The sequence below is a fragment of the Varroa destructor genome, unplaced genomic scaffold (assembly GCF_002443255.2).
Source record: "Varroa destructor unplaced genomic scaffold, Vdes_3.0 BEIS01000003.1, whole genome shotgun sequence".
NCBI classification, from domain to species: Eukaryota; Metazoa; Arthropoda; class Arachnida; order Mesostigmata; family Varroidae; genus Varroa; species Varroa destructor.
In genome coordinates, this window is record NW_019211456.1 from 28,033,963 (window position 1) to 28,051,496 (window position 17,534).

Consider the following 17,534-nt stretch of genomic DNA (forward strand, 5'->3'; position numbering starts at 1 on the left):
CCTGACCCCATTAAAGGTCTAACCGGAAAGTCTTGCTGGACCTATTTAGAGTTTCTCTAACAGACCTACGAAAAGGCATGCCAATCCTACAAGTAGCGATTAACCTAAAAAATGCCTTATTTTCCTTAATTCCTTATTCTTTGCGAACGTTTAATGGTGAATTTCATAAAGGCTGATATTTAAACCATTATGGCAGTGGTTACTTATAGTTACCATGGAAATGCACTTAAAAATTGCGCATTGGGTGTACACGCTATGCCTATCCGTTTATAACCACAGAAGTACAGAAGCGTAACGGCACGGGTATCCTGGTTCGACTCAGCGATCTCTGAATCAGTCATAGAACTCGTCTTAGTCCTTTTCGATACTCGTATTCTTGGAAGCGCATTATGCTGCTTGGGATACAAACGATGCCAACTGGTGACGATTTTCTGCGTTCTGATTTGGCATTGAACTTGGAAAATATGCCTTTATTATTACGGTGGCACAACCTCTAAATAATAAGTGTCCTTCTTTAACAGGACAGACCCTTTTTTGCTTAGGGCACAGGAGTGCCCTAAGCAAACTGTGGCATAACGTCGGAATGGTTATTTTGTTTGTCTATCGTTCAACGAAATACTTTACTGTCATAGATTTCTGCCTTTTGATATCCGGTCAACGAAATACACCGAGGAACATGAATCGCACTATAATGCTAACCCTTGTACATCTTAGAAATTCGAAAAGCATTAATATTTCGAATTAACGTTCTGTTGTTCGAAAACAGTGAACTCGTCTATTAGTTAGCTCCTCTCTCATATGGCCCCACATCCTCCCCGAATAAGGGTTTTGCATTGTCAAACACTACTATAAAGTGTGGATCACCTGGGTATTTTTTTTCGTTCATCGTACCCTTAATAGCATGATAATGACAACAATAATGATAATAAGAATTTTGACGATTTACTTTGTGATTCCTACCGATTCCTTAGCATACACATATAGAAAGCACACAAGACTGAAAGCAAATTTCACCTTATTTTAGAACATACTTTGAAATCATGAAAACGGTCTTTTAATGGCATGTTAGGCAGTGGCAGAAAGCTGCGTACTGATACAGTAGCGTGCTTGCCCATTAGACTCAGAGAGATATAACGTACCCTAAGCTTGGAGTTGACCGTAAACATGGCCCGTTTCGTGCCGCTTAAAGGAGCCGTTTAATTAAGACAGTGCCGGGTATAAAACTTAAAATGTTTATTTCATGGTAAAGGAGCATGTAACGAAAGGAAAGGAAAGGCTTCTAAAGGAAGTAAAATGTACATATTTTTGAATTCATTATAGGATGTACCAAAAATCGTATCCGTCAATTGTTGTTTGCTCTCTTTAGTGAAGATATTTCTATGTTCGCTGCGCAGCGCTTTAGATATAATAAATCATCGCTCTATCCCAAGTGACAAAACTGTTCGATGACATAGTATGAGCTTGTTAATTATTTTGCAATTCAACTCACACAACCATATTAATAGGTCTATAAATAACAATATGCATTTGACACAATTTATCGATGGTGACGATGCACCATCCACAAGTGTTTTGTCAGAACCCGCTTCATATTGTTCAGCATTACGAAATAAGCGAATGGCCATGGATAACACTTTTCGCAGATTCGAAAAACTTTGTTGTCGTGTTTATCAACGTTCGATTCGTAGAACTGTTAAACTATCCTATATATACTTGCTCTTTTAACGAGTTACTTTTCTTTTTCGGTTCCATTTTCGTTGTAAAAAATAGCGCTCTAGCAGTCATTTGTCCGTACGTGACACGGCAGCTCAGCTCATGCATTGGCTTCCAGCGCACAGCCATTAATGGTAATTGCTGGCTGATTTCCGCATGAAACACAGAGAATGGGAACGAGCCCGAGACGGGATCAATTTCGAAAACAGAAAGCTGGAAGTAGAAACGTCACTGAAAATAAGAGACAGGCCCAGTTTATTAGATACCCAGATAACTGCTATCATCTCATTCAAAACTTTTCCTCAATGGATAAAACAGTTGGAACGCAAATGATTATCATCGTAAATGATGAAAGCGGAAAATAAAGATTGCTAGAATGGATAGCGGGTTTGTTTCGAACGGGTCAACGACAATGACTCGAGCTTCTTTCAACGAGGCACGAACGATACAGTTATAGAAAGAGGTTTACTAGTGACACCAAACAGTATGCCCTTACTGTTAGCTTCAACGCCGCTGTTGCGGCTGCTGCTGGTGTCTACGCCCCCTCAAGCTTAGTACAATGACCCGATGCAATCGAGAATGGTCATTGTGATCAGAAAGGACCACTTAATGGCAAAGGAGTAGAAATGAGGAGCGGCTAATGTGGCTAAAGCTCCAGTCGTAGAAGACGAGAATCTTCCTATAATCAGTAAAATTTACTTTTATTCAATACTGTCCTATATTGAAATCGGTAATATACACTATTTAAATAGGTTAAATATATGATCATACGAAGAATAGGTTCATCGTAAAGATATCACAGCAAACACCATATATTTTAGCATTAATTCTGGTGGCATCCGTTAGAACAATATATATATATATATATATATATATATATATATATTAATAACAACAATTATCTCATATATATGACACAATTGTTTGGAATCGAGCAGCATAATGGAATCCTTTATGACATTTTCTCAAATCAATTTCTAGCAATATTGTTGCCTTTTTACAGTTCTGCCTAGTACCGGTAGACGTGAGGCAGGCCTTCAAACTGCGAAAGCTATCGAGTTTCGAGGACGATAAGCAGTTGGCCATGTTCCTTAAATAGAGTTTAGGGTTCATCTGTCCTTCGTGACGAACCCTGTAGAAGCAAGCATTTTGGCCCAGCGACACGTTGTTCGTTGCCAGTAAACCTACCCATCGTTCGAGTGGTGTCTTGTTCCCTCTCTTGAGAGACTCATTGAAGCTACGCCATAGGGTAGTTTTCAAACGTGCCGCAAAATGCAACAGGGCCAATGTCAACTCGAGTTTCCTTGCTGCAGCGACTTGGTATAGTTGTACAATACAAGTTACGAAACATGGGAAGGGGTAAAAAGCGTGTCGTGTTGAACTCAATATATAGTATTTGACGTGACAAGTCAGTAATACGGTTTCAAGAGCTAAAGTACGAAGCCAGTACTTGATATTATTATGATTAACGTTGTAAAAAAATAAGAATTGATCGGAAAAAATAACGTGCTTATTTCGAATAATAGTGTAAACTAAAATAAAAGTAAGGTTCCAAATTCACTTGCACAGATGATGAAGAAAAGGCAGAACTTTTTGAGGTAAAGAAATGCACATGTTTCTGTTGACGTTTTCATGTGCTTGAAGGACGGAATTAGGGAAACTGGTTCGTCATCCTAGAGCCAGTTGCAGAATTTCACACAAATAAACTGTCATGACCCGTCTTATCGCACTGAAAAATGATTGTCCATTATTTTAACGCAATGCATGACGAAACGTGCTACTTTGAAGCACTCAATGTATCTTTCCTAGGGCTGCCCCAACGATTCTAGTACGTGACCTGCAAGACGTGACAGACATCGAAATAGCTGATCCAATAATTTAGCACTGAAAACAAATTACAACGAAATTATGAAAAAAACTCGACTTTTTCATGTTTTTACATTATGCTAAAGAACAGAAAGGCGTCATAAAACAAGGCATGTATTAGAAACGTTTTTCTGTATGGGACTTAACGAATAGAATCAAATCGAACTGAATTATAGTAGAAATAGCGTCAATTGGCGCGTGTAGAGAAATTTTCTAACTACGCCGAGTTCTGCTGGTACTTACCGATCTGCCGAGCACAGTAGTACAGTGCGTTGTTGATTGTTTTAAAACTATACGACAGAGAAGGACGCCTAACTTTAGTTAGTAGTTATTGATATTACTATATAGGAGCATTAGAGGCATAGAACTTGTTTTTCATTCACCAAAATGACATTTCATAATCAAGAACTTAGGTAGATCTAAGGGTAGGTAGGTAGGTAAGTGAACCTAAAGGCATTTTCTTCAATGCTCTGTCTTAATATCTGATCTCTGTAGAAATTCTCAAATTTCACTTGTCTTGTTTCAGTACAGCCGAGCCGCCGGAAATTTTTTAGAATTCTTCATTTAATTGAACTGGCGGGCAAGGAAAACGAATTCGAAAAGAGATTTCGACTCCCATACCCGTTCTTGACAGCATAGTACTTGCGTACCTGTACAGTTTGATGCTCCTTATATAATGGAATAGGTTCTATCCTCATCTAGCCTTCACCCAGGCCTGGTTAGGATAAATCTAAAGTGTGGGATGGACAAGCCTGCCCAGCAGCATTGATCGGTACTCAGCTTCCGCTGTGCCCTCACTCTAGACATGATCTGCACTTACCATATCTGTTCTGTCGCCCTTTGCGTGTCCCGAACAGACTCCAGCGATACTGATAGCTTACAGATAGCGGTTCAAAGCTCTGGAATCAGAAAAGCCCACGTTTCGCAACATCGTCATGTATGAATCCTATTGAAGGCATACACTTTGTTTAAGCAAGAGATTTTAAAAATCAAAATCACGTTGTAAAAGAAGAATGCCGCAAAATTGGAACAGCTATTTAAAGAAGAAAGCGGTTTCTCAGCGCGGGCACTTCAAAATTAGGGTATTTGAAAGAAACGCTAGTCACTTCCATGCACGCTAGTAAATTAAATTACTTTTCCAGTTACACGTTAACCAATAGATACACTGAACATGCAGTAAACAAATCATAACTGTCAAATGTTTAAAGTATAGCGAACAAAGTCACGTCAGATATACTAATTGTCCGTTCCCATTTTTCAGTTACTACATTAATAAGAAGCACGAGTTTAACGACGTAATCAGGCGGGAGGGCATTCGAACTCCTCAGGAAAATATTTTCTAGCGTAAAGCGCATTTAAGCGAAGTATATTTGTTTGACAGGGCGTTTCTGTTAACAATGTCGCATGCTTCTGGATACAACTTGTAACCCCTAGTAAAATATATTACAGATAATTTTAGTATGACATTCGAAAAGTATTTTTTTCCTACGGCATATGATGATCTCAGGTGGTCTTTACATTAATTTAACATTCGACTTTGTTGCAGCTTTGTTACACGGATTCTGCGATGTTTTATATGTCTGCCGTAGATTTAGTTCTGGCAACAGTTCCTCAGTAAATACTGCAACTCTAAAAGCCCTACTGATCTTTTTCTAAAATAGTTGCGCATCTGGTTACGTCGATTCTGATCAGTCATTGTACATAGAAAAATAATAGGTGAGTACTATTTAACGAACTATTAATCCTTCAAAAGATCTGTGTATGTAAATGATAAAATAAAAAGTGAGATATAATATAAGGAAAACGTCGTGTTAAAATTGCATTATTTCAATTGTACACAATAGCTACATCATGTAGGAAACAAACGGTATTACTATTAATTATTTTAGCATATACAGAAGCTGGTGAGCCACTTAAAATATAATGGTCAACAATGTTGTTGTGCGCACCTGAAAGGAATAGCATCATATCTGGGTTTCTCAAAATACCAAAAGCCTGTAGTTCACGAGCTTCTGTTTTAAATATCGCAATATGACCAGTCTTGTATTGTGTAAAGACAACAGTTCGAAAATAAGCAACCCAATCTCACAATCAAGCTCCTGTGAAACTACTGCTAAACAAGGAGTAAAGACTGCCAGAGCACATAACTTGAATTGCAAAAAGATGGAATGCTTTCAAATGGCAGATGTATTAAGTTAACTTGGAACAGTTTCTGCTGTGTTGTTGCACATTTGATCAATTGGTTTAAAAGAGACTGATGGCGGCGAAAATCAAGACGTAATTATTGCTGCCGTATTATTGTATTAATTGCACTGCCGTCTAGGGGTGCGCGGTAGAAATTAGAGGGTAAAAGTTGATTATCAAACTGAATCTTGAGAAATTTTTAAAGCTGTTCTATGCGCCAAGAGCCTTAAAATAAAAATTTTGCCTCAGGTCAAGCGTGCCTTTACTTTTAAAAGGTCAAATTACTGAAAGTGCTGTATATTGCCGTTCAACTTGAACAAGTTCGCTCTCAGCAGTCCCTTTCCACTTAAGTGATTCAATCAATGTCTCAGATGAATAAAATAGCTGGCTTTCCTGGTTGCTTGGAATGCTACAAAATCAATCCTCAGACTATTCATTCAGATAACGTTAAAGAAGTTAAAAGTATTACCCTGGTCGAGCCTGCGCCGAACGTACTACACTCTTTCAGACTCCCAGAAGGATATTGTTCCGAAAACCATATTGCGTGTGCCCTCGACCATGTCGTCAGGAGTCCTCCACACGCATCCCGCCTGCTAACAGTCGTAGTATCTTCTCCTTCTGAAAAATATCTCTTTCTTGTTAGGCCTCTAACAAATTGGTATCTCAAATCATGGTTTTTAGTTTTCCTGAAAAGGTTCATCAACGAGGCTATGAAAACCCAACAACTATTAACGATTGTTCTTCGTCGGACAGCTGCCTGATGACTAATAAAATAACTCTAAAACAACAGTAAAAGGGTAACAAAGGGGTAAACATGGTTTAGGACATGTAGCGGACAAATACATCAGATTCAGTCTTTAAAGGCTTAAAATGTTTAACGTTGCCATCGGTGATGTTAACTGTTACTGGAGAAGGCAAAGATGGAGCACGAATAATTTTAAAGCCAACTATTCAAGTACCAGGAGGCCAAAACGTTTAGCTTGGGGCTATTCGGCTTTATCATTAGCAATGTTAGTTTATACAGACAGGAGATAGGAAAATCAGAAGTTAGAAGTGTGGGTGTTTGCGACTATTGGTAGTAGATGCGATTACTGCTTGTTGAAGACCCAGGGCCAAATTCGAAAAAGAGGTATTTACATAATAGTGGACTCCCGTTTGTGCACTTGGGCGCACTAAAGGACTAGTAAAAAGACCATAAAGATGTGGTATCATTAGCGTCCAATTTTAGCTAGCCTTGTAAATCTCGATTGGCCCCATCGGGCTTCGAAGGAGCTCGTTTATGACAGAGCTCGTTTAGTTGCATTGTTAAGATGGGTGATTTCTTCTCCCACATATATGACAGCCGTTTAATTATCACCTTTACGAATAACTGGATAATTGAATACCTACTAGCCCTTACGTACACTGTAAGCGATTAACAACGGTCTTCTGCTCATCATACAGTTTAACTCATTTGCCAGAAATGCAGTTTATGTTAGCATGACAATTACGAAGATTGCTACTATGTTTTCTGAAAAACTGTGTCGTTTACTAGAATTGAACTAAACTGATTGCAGCTAGTTTAGTTGCAGACAACTGTATACAGTTTCCGTCTGCAATTAGTCAATACAATTCCTGTGCGCTTAAGATAATCCTAAACAATTCAGGTCGCCTGTCGTGGTTGCAAATGGACATCATGTTAATGCCACAAGAACAATGCTGTAGAACAGACAAAGCTTACGCCAAGTTTGTAACTAATGAGTGCTCCAGCAACAGGTTGAGAATTTCCTCTTAAATAACGTATGCATTGTACAAAAAAGACCTTGCCGCCAGAGCGCTCTATATAAGACAATTATACAGATAACACTTTGTTCAAAAGTGCACAAAATGTCAGTTTCTGATCGTTCAATCGTCCCGGTTCAAATTGCCCCTTCTATCTCTGTAATCGTATGCAACACATTCAACTATTATTTTTTCCAGTTCTTAAAACACTTCAAACGCGATCATCGGGATAACCCTAACGATTTTTTTATTATTTCATTTATCGTCTCGGAATGCTTTCCCTTCAAAGTGTTTATAAATTTTGAAAATAGGGAAAAGTAGCAGGAGGCTATGTTTGTTGAATACGAGGATTGTTTCTGTAGCAAAAACTACTGAACGAGTAGTGAGATGCTCGCCGGTGCATTATCGTGATAGAACCTTGAGGACTTTTTGTGCTTAGTTTTTGTTCTTTGGGTCGCATAGGCTTGTCCAATCTGCTATCCTTGGTGACCATGGAGCCGGACAGCATGGACTGATGAACGACCCCGCGCCCGAAATCGTCAGTAGCACTATGTTCTCGGCTCTTATTGTTGTCGCAGGTTTTTTAGGATGTGAGTCGCCCGCGATGAATTTTTGTGCGTTTTCGAAACGTTTAAACTACGCTTACAGAGTACCTAAAGAGCCTCCACTTCCTTAAGTACTCTGTAATACCTACAGTGTCTATACGGTGGATTTTGCCGTTCTTAACGAAAACCTAATGCACGCTCCATACTCTATTTATAAAAAAAAATCGTAGAACACCTCAGTGTATAAATTTATTCGTTACGTTTCAAGCTTTACATCTCGCAAGGCTGCTAGACATTCCACCACACGGCTGGCTCCTAGCACAAAACGAAATCTGTCCATGCCCAGGTTCGAACCAAAACCCTACCTAATATAAGTACGCATATACGTTATTCACTAAATTATCACGGAGACTTAGTCTCACCGCACGATTCGAATCAGCTTTTATAAAATCTCACAGAAGCTCTGATGTTCTTCCAAGATAAATGAAAATCGCAAGTGTTCTGCTAGTGGCGCGAAAATTCAAACGCATTCTCTTTCGAATAAAGTAATATAGCTGTCACATTCAGCTCAATGCAATACCTCTCTTCGGAATTCGAATAGTATTTTGCTTTTATTAGGAAAGCAAATGAAACTTATATCACTTGAATAAATAGAAGAGATATTTTAAAAATTATCGTAGACCCATTTCCCGTCTACAATTAATTTATTTCTTGTAGAAAAATCCGAGAAATACTATAACCAACAAAACTTAACAATGTCAGATTTAAAATTGTTGTTTATTTTGACAAGTTTGAATTATTATAATGAACTCGTCTTTTTTATTATATAAATTGCCTATGGAGATTATTATTTGCAACATATATTTGTCCATGGTAGCGCATCAGGGAATTTGTGTACAGGATAAAAATACTCGAAGCATTGTTGACCTGGGTATCTTTGACAAAAAAAATACTTCAGTCTTGGAAAGAGCTAGCTCGTCTGCGCAACATATGCCTAAAGGTGAATCTTCATCGTTAATTTTCAAAGATATTCAGATAACGTACTTTTTTACAGAATTTTTTTTCTCAGATTCGTTACTGAGCCCATTTAACACAATTAATTAACAATTAATATAAATTATCTCGTAATATTCATCTAACCCGACCACCAAACAATTAGTTGAATTTTCAATCAAACTGGAAAGCTTAGAGCGATCAAGCTTTCGGTATAGATGAAGCCATCCAGTGCATCCATCGCATTGACGTTCAGCCTATCCTAAAATTCCGACAGAACGAAAAGAACTCAAAAAAGCCAGTCGCCAGGGGATTTCGCGTCCGAAGACGGCGCTACGTGACTTATGAGACGTGACGGTTCTTCTGTTGCAGCTAGACTTCGCTTTCCGTTCACAAGTAGATGGTCGTCGAAGAACGTTTTTATTGCCTACACCTATTTCACGTTCCTGAAGGGTGAGTTGGCCACTTGCGACAAGTAGGTTAGGGATTGACGGAGAGCCCAGCTACAGGACTGTACACGTGAAAGGTGGATCCGCCATTTGGAAAAAGAGTACCGTAATAAGGTACTTCTAACAGGCTATATTATCGTATTGATGGGAAAGTCACCAAAAGATTTAAGTTTTATTGATGGTAACTCATTTAGTTACCGGATTGTATGATATAACTATAATAATATGTTAACGAAAATTATAAAGTATGACCAACTATATGTATACATGTAATAGCTTTAAGGTATCGCTTGTGTTCAAGCTCTATTTCAGCATGGCCTGTCGTTTTGTGTACGTTGGCATATTGCTTATATTAATATTATATTAAGTTCAGTGGATATAGCTTTAATAATAATTGCAGAATCATTTCGTTTGCATTCCAGGCCAGAGAGTAGATTTTATACAGTTGTAGTGGTGTCGCACAATATGGAACTAATTATGGGCGAAGACAGCCAAGGCGAATAAGAAGATATTAATAAAAACTTGGAAAAGGTAGGAAGGCTTCGCATTTCTCAAATGGCGGAACAGTTTTCTTTGGTGGAAGAAAAAAGCAACAAGCTAATTTTTTGTAGACATCCAAAAGAAACGAAAGTATTGTATAACTCATAACAAAAATTTTATAGAGGTTTCTTCTATAGGAAAACATAGTCTATTGACTATCTGCTATAGTGGAAGATAGCAGACCCTTTGATTTTCTGGGCGTCCAAAACACACAGACGGCCCGAAGTAGCTCTTGACAAACAAAATAATTTGAAAGTAAAACTATTTCCTCGCTTTTTGAAGCGATTTCACCGAGACACAAAATTATTTACAGATTACAATATATGTGTTAGCTGGTGCTACCGGACCAATGTTAATTGCTTCTGCTAAGCAGGGCGTTATTCGAAGTTGAAAAACAAGACCCGATGCTTTTTTACTCACTGCACAAATCGCCACAAGGGAACTTCATCGACTTAGCTCTACCTTCTATAACACTATTCAGCGGGCTCAGTAATCGCCCATACGTTAGCTGTCCACCGGCGTCTCAACAACTAGACAGCATCTGCTTAAAAGTTTAGATCATCCATAGCAGTCGTCGTTTCCACCTTTTGACTAATCCGACTTAAGCTTTAAAAAAAATGGGCATCTTGCCCATTTGGCACACTTGAGTCGGCATTGTAATCTAGTATCACGTTTACGTCCTGCACTCAGCCCTTTGTCGTGCTACACCAGTATTGACTGATATGATACTATATTGACATTGCGCTCCTGACCCTTCTATGACATCTGACGTCAACAATCTGGATAGTTATCCGATTCGTACGACACAGTACTTTGCATACGCTAATTCAGTAATCCGTTAAATTTCAGTCCAAATATATAGGCTAGTACATGAAGGCTTTTGTTGTATAAAAAGTGAAAACGGCGTAGCAACATTGTTACGCGCAGTTGTTAAAAGATGTAAGATATTATTTAAGACAATTTAAAAAGAGCGAATTTATTCAAAGAAACGAACCGTCCTTAATGAGGAAGGCTGTTTTTGTACCATATTTGCAATGAGATCCTCTTTTTCCACGAACCTTTTTTTAATGATCAAGTAGCTACGGTTAATTCGTTAAGATGCTCATGGGAATATGGTGAATCAGTGTATCACTACCATGAGAGTTCATCAACAGCTGTCAATTTTTTAAAAGTCATTTTAATATTTTGTGTGGAGAAGGGCTTTTGTGGGCGCTGCATTGAATTATTTATCTGGGATTTGTTTTAAGGAAATGTCTCTATTTACTTATTCACAAGGGTCTCATGGGTTCAAGTGGTCGATCAATGACCGTAGCTATTAAGGAGCTTTAAGTAAAGAGTACTTGGAAGCATGGGGTGTAATGGCTGGAAAGGTTACCTGCTAATATTCATAAGAAAATGATGTTCCGCACCGTCATTGAATGGTGAGAACATCTTCTTTAAGATGTTTTGTGGAGCATAAATTCTTAGCGTAGAATGTTGCTTTTATTATCACTAAAAGCTTTGAGTGTCAGTCAGATGGCGGCTAATTGAAAATTGCAAAAACATACAGTTTCTGCGCAATAACTGTTAAATATAATATTTTTATTTGTATGCACGCAAATATGTGAAATGTGTGGTGGTTTTGCGATAGCACAACTCGGGCAGATTTTCGACTACTGAAGAACGTTATTTAATACACAAATGAATCTATATATCAATAAATACTGGTCAAGTGATACGTTAATTTTTCAATCACTTCGTAAACTGTTGGACAGTAACTCGTCATGCGCTAAGCGAGGTCATTTGTTGACATCGTAAAAATGTTTGAAGGTAATCAATAGTTGGGTACAAAGTTGGTGTTCTGCTTGATCCATTTTCCGAAATTTATCAAAAACCAAGGTGGTAATACTTTTTCCTTCTTCTTTTCCCAGTACGTATTGATTTTATAAATAGAGAACGTGCATAATGTAATAATATTTACGCTATTTACTAGAGCACAAAATCTGCTTTACTCCATATGAGTACTGCTTGTCCGTGCCTCACTGTTTATTTATCGGCAAGTCTTGCAACATAAAAGATGCAGCACTTGGGTCTCCTGTGGTTTTTGCAAGTCTATCCTGAGCTTTTTGCAAAAGATCGTTATACTAGGTCTCTAGGTTAATAAAGGTGTCCCGATATTTTGTCTAAGTAAAGCCTTCCAATCAAGTCATAAAGGAAAGAAAATAAGGGTGCACCGGCGGCAACCGCAAAGATTTTAATAGGATAGGACACATAAAATATTCTACCACGATGTCTTTGCAGGATTGTAGCAGATAGTACGCCGTGCAGAATAAATAGGCACTCATGTACTCCCAGTAAATCTAAAATTGAAACGTAACATAGTTTTTTTTTTGCATACGTGAGACAAGTACTGAATTAATAATACCTCTTTATCACAGACACTTCTTGTATGAGCAACCTTTTGGCGTAAATTCCGGTAATTTGCAGTTCGTTAAAAATGATTCACAATATTTAGGGCTAAATTTTAGAGGGCTGTAGTAACACAGAACATAATGCTATGGATCTTCGAACACATAAGTACTACGCATATGTTAAAGCAACGTTTAACGCAAGGGGCGACTAAAGGGTGCGACTTTTATCACAGATGTTTAGAGTTTGGTATGGCGCCATAGGTACGTCATTTCATGCAAAAACCCAGTGGTTAGCTATAAAAGCTATAAGAACACTTTCTGCTTGTGGGTGTATGCATGACTAGTCCTACTTTGTAGGTTTAAAAGGAATTCAGAGCTGTTACGAATGAATATAGCTTCAACATGGGCTCCAACGACGTCATTACAGTCCCGATTGAGACTAATGGCTTAACGCCCGCCGAAGTCTCAGTAGAGACAATTATTCCTGACGAAGACTGAAGCTTCAGCTGTAACTGTGCAGTCTCTGACGCACGTGCAGTTTCTCTAAGTTAAGCTTAAGCGAAGAGTCACGTCTCCATCTCTAGGTAGTTTGTCAATATTCAGCGACGATCTCGCGCGTCTTTTTGCTGAGGATGCGGACCAGAAAAAAACTCGAGCCGTAGTAAACGTACATAGGGGGTGCGAAAGAAAAATTAGCACTACCTTCATGGCGATTCCATGCGGACGATTTTACCGCCGATGCAAACATTGCCGGGCACACCTTTAAACAAAACCAGCCATTTTGTTGTCACTTTACAGTAGTAACGCTAAACAATAAACACGTCTTTAGTCCCGTCTTATGGAGCTCAGTGAATGAGTTACATACTACCCTGGATATCATATCCGTTAACGCGTTCGATAATTTAGCAAGGATAAACCTATCTGGGAAACAACCACCCTAGGCCCTGTGTAATGTCGTCGACAATGAAATGCTTTGATTTCCCTATCTCTTTTCATTACATAAATTGTTTACGTGGACAAGTTAAAAAAAAAAACATTTTTGGAGCGGACTTTTGGCTGCTCCCTGGATGACAGACCCCGGTATTTGTTGGGAACTCTTGGTGTAGATACTCAATGCGAGCACAAGGTAGCCGATCTGGTCATCGCCGTCACCACAAAAGTCGCTCGGACGAGCTGCAGTGAACATTTAATGACGCTTTCAAATACACACATGCTTTCTCGGATCGCTGTCACAACTGTGGTGTATATTTTAGAGGCAGGCTTTTCTTAAGTCCCGAACCGTGAGTTGATCTCATTAAGCTTACCGTACCTTCTATACCCCATTACGAGCCTAAGACTTTCCCTCGGATAATAGAGACAATTAATAAAAATGTATAATTATAAGAACTATTGTTGGAAGAAGTAGTAGAACAAACACTAGGTTAGACGAGTGAAGTCCCTGCGGGTCCGGGACCCTTAAATTGAGGTACTAAACGCAATTCTTGATTGCTAACCTGTGTATGTCGTACGAATCGTGCTACGAATCCTTAACCTGTTTTCCCCCACTCAGGTTAGCAACACACTTCGTGACGCATCAGCCGGCAAGAGAAACCTACACAAAAAGCAATCAACGAATAAACGTTGCATGTTAAAAGACTCAAACAGTAGCCTCAAAATAATGTTAAACGACCGTGGCAGGAAGCTAATTTTCCGTTGTTGATCTTCCTGGGACAATGAGGTTGCGCCAGAGGTTTTAAGATTTGCGAATAGAATTCTTAGATAACCAAATAAATACTTGATGCTAAAATCTAGATCCAGGTATGTTTAATGCATTTTTTTAGCCGTTCCGTTTTCGTCTATAACGTAATATTCGATCGGCATTCCTATAAAGTGCTAAGCTAAGCGCTCGTAATTCACGATTCGCTTGGGTTGGAAAAAAATGCACGTTTTTCCAATATGGCGGAACACGGAATCCTCTTCGCTAAAATGGACCGGATTAAATGTCGTCCTTTGCATCACTCCTACCTTGAACCACAACGTGTTGCTTATTAATAAATTAATTAATAACATTTTTCGAGTGATAAGAACACACATTTTACAATGACAATGAATACGTGCAACAATTTGAGCTGCTAATGCTAGGTTAGGTTACTGATTAGAACATGCCGCTTGCATCTTATGCACGTTTATACTGGATTTTATGAGAAGCTGTATAGATATATGCATGTAAGCAAGTATTGAATTATGATTTTAAGGGGCATGAAGGACATTCTATTCTTTCGTCTGGCCTCGCGCCAGTTCATGGAGGAAATGTCATGCGTGACTCTAACTGTGTATGTAAGTCTGCTTCAATTATTGCTCACAGGTTACGGATGTACGTAGGCGCATAGTGTGCGAGACTCATACTTCCGATGGTATATGATCGGCGTAAATTGAATTCGGTTACAAACAACACGATATGCGTTTGCGTCTACAGATTTGCTAATTAACTTAATATTGACGTCTAACAAGGGGATCTTTCGTTGGCATCAAGGAAAAGCTTTTTAAAGTACTTCATTGCATTGTATTGACCGGCTTGCCTATCTTGGCGATGGAACATAATTGTCATGAGCTTCGTGAAATTTGTTTCAGACTTATAGGGCAAAGCGACGTTCGCCTACATCTCTAACGAGCCTATTATCAAAAATTCACATTACTGGACCATTATAGTAACGTGAACCATTCAGAAGAAATCGTTTGAATCAGCTCTGTCCTTTGAACCCTTTCTAGTGAAGGAAACGTACTTATCTGTGCGTTAGGAGTCCCGAATGACCCCTTGCCTTATTTCGGTCGACTTCGCAACGAGCACGAAATACAGGATGACTTTTTTCATTTCCTTGCCGTCCAACTTGAATTTCAAGTAGTTTTACTTTTTATTGACAAGAAAAGACACCAGTTGACTGACAGCTTTCAGACAATGTTGCTGTGATGATTCTGTCCCTACCATGTACTTAGCGTGGGTCAGTACCATACAACAATCTGACTATATAGCAGCCGAATTTGGAGGAACTTGAATGGCTAAGTTCCGAAGAATTTTTGTATACGACTAGTTAATGTACGAACGTTTTAGAACTTTTGAAAGTTGTAAAAAACTATTACGTGATCATAATATATTACGTGCATATTACGTGATCGATTGACTAAAGGTGACCAATAATCATAGGGTTACAGTGAAGGCCGCCTAATACGGGACTTAATAACATATTTAAATAAAGGAAAACTCTATTATATAAAAAAGAGACAATATATTTTTATAAGAAAAATATGTCATTTGGCAGTCGCAGATAAAGTTTTATTTGTTAATTGACCTACATGGCCAGAAGCACAATATCTGAAAGAAAAAAACTATCAAACGTTACTTAGCGTTTTGCACGTACTTTTCGAGTTTGATTACAGTATGCTAGGGAAAAAAGTTGTCCAGTTTCCTAGAAAAAGTGTCAAGGCAAGGCTAGATAAAAAATAGTGAGAGAGGAACTCAGTTCAATGATAAGAAGTTCTTATAGAAAAATCCCCCATTAGAGGAAATGAGTTCAGGCTGGAAGAGAGTAGTTGCTCGCTAATTTTAGGTCAGATATTTGAAAGCAACTTAACTAATATCCTGACCATATCTCATAATCACAAGATAGATATACAGAATACCGTTCCGTAAATCGGATTTCACAATCGCGTTCCGTATTTCGAAAATTCGACATGCGTTTTCCGCTTTCTTATTACAGAACCTGGGCTAACTTGTTGATGATGTTTCTGAATATTGTTCAAACCTAGATGTATCCCGAAGTTTAGTAGGCAAACATGTCCGCTGAGTCATCATAAGGAGCCAGGACATTGGGTAGAGTCTCAAGGGTCAAGATTCCTTTTCGTAATCTATCTTTGTGCAAAGGCCTCTGACAATCTATAGAAAATAGCCATGGTCTGTTCCGCTGTTCTGGCGCCACGCGCTGGTCTTGCATCACGTGACAGTCACCAGACCCATCAGACTTGCTTCCCTTTTGTTTATTTTTTATATCCCAGTGCAACGGTCGCTTTTTGCCTCTGTGTACGTGTGTACGCTGCCTAGTAACAAAATAACATACTTATTATTACATTTTTATGGTGTTTCATTAATAAGTCGATTAGTACTGTAGTTTGCATTTAGACTGCGAATCTATGAATTATGTGACTGGATCAGCCGTATCGTGTGAGCGCGTCTAGAAAGGTGCCTATAGTCTCTTACTTTCGAAAAAAACTGAATCCCTTAAGCGAATAAGATCGCTATGGCTATCTAACTAGAGACACTGTAGCTGAAACAGAGTCATGCGATTATTTTAACACCAACGACCAGGGCGGACGTTGTTCAGATGCGTTAAGAGATTTTCTCTTTGTATTGCCTGCATCGTAAAAGTACGAGGCGCGGTGCATCTGTGACCATCTGATGAGCGTGGGGCATGACACGAGAACAAAACAATTAGGACGGATAGTGGGGAAATTGTAGACGACATGGAAATGATATCATTGTGAGAATTGATCCTTGATATGAGTTAAGGACACTATTCCTGGATAGTAGAGATTACAGTTCTCAAAAGATATAAAAGTAGTATAGTTTCAGTTTAATTAGTCGATCTCGTTCCAAGTAGACTAATGAAACGTAGAGCGTAGAAAGAGTAGAAAAATATAATAGTTAAGGTGTGTATCTTGTGTAGACGATTTAGATTGGCGTTTCAACCATTTTGTAAAATAGTACTTCGTAGTTTTTAAGGTAGATATATGATATTATTAATCTGGCATGAGTAAACACTGAAACATCGGGTTGCGCTTGTTACTTCAGTTCGATATTATTAGATGTCTGCCACAAAGCTACAAATATCATCATGGATTTACAATTAAGTTTCGAAATTCTTCCTTCTCAAAGATATGTCTATCGGAAAAGCTTTACGAAGTAGTGAGTCTCATTCATTGAACTCTCGTCGATAAGAGAACCAGCCTTGATCGAATTTACGGGTTCAACTATTCGAAAACCTATACACATGTTACAACGACCCAGACTGAATATTTCCGGTAAGTCTATGGTAAGCTGATGATAGTGCTTTCAAGGACAA

General features: G+C 38.6%; 1 long non-coding RNA gene across 2 annotated transcripts; it reads right to left on the reverse strand.

Annotated features, from left to right (window-relative positions):
- Positions 1-1,237: 1,237 nt before the first annotated feature.
- Positions 1,238-10,587, reverse strand: LOC147756766 (uncharacterized). 2 transcript variants are annotated; one of them, XR_015324558.1, is made up of 4 exons: positions 10,472-10,587; positions 6,233-6,381; positions 4,400-4,478; positions 1,238-1,944 (listed from the first exon to the last, which is right to left on the reverse strand). It is a non-coding gene; the product is annotated as an uncharacterized LOC147756766 (long non-coding RNA). The 2 variants fall into 2 exon arrangements; XR_015324559.1 differs by lacking the exon at positions 10,472-10,587 and adding an exon at positions 6,607-6,859.
- Between the last annotated feature and the right edge of the window lie 6,947 nt (positions 10,588-17,534).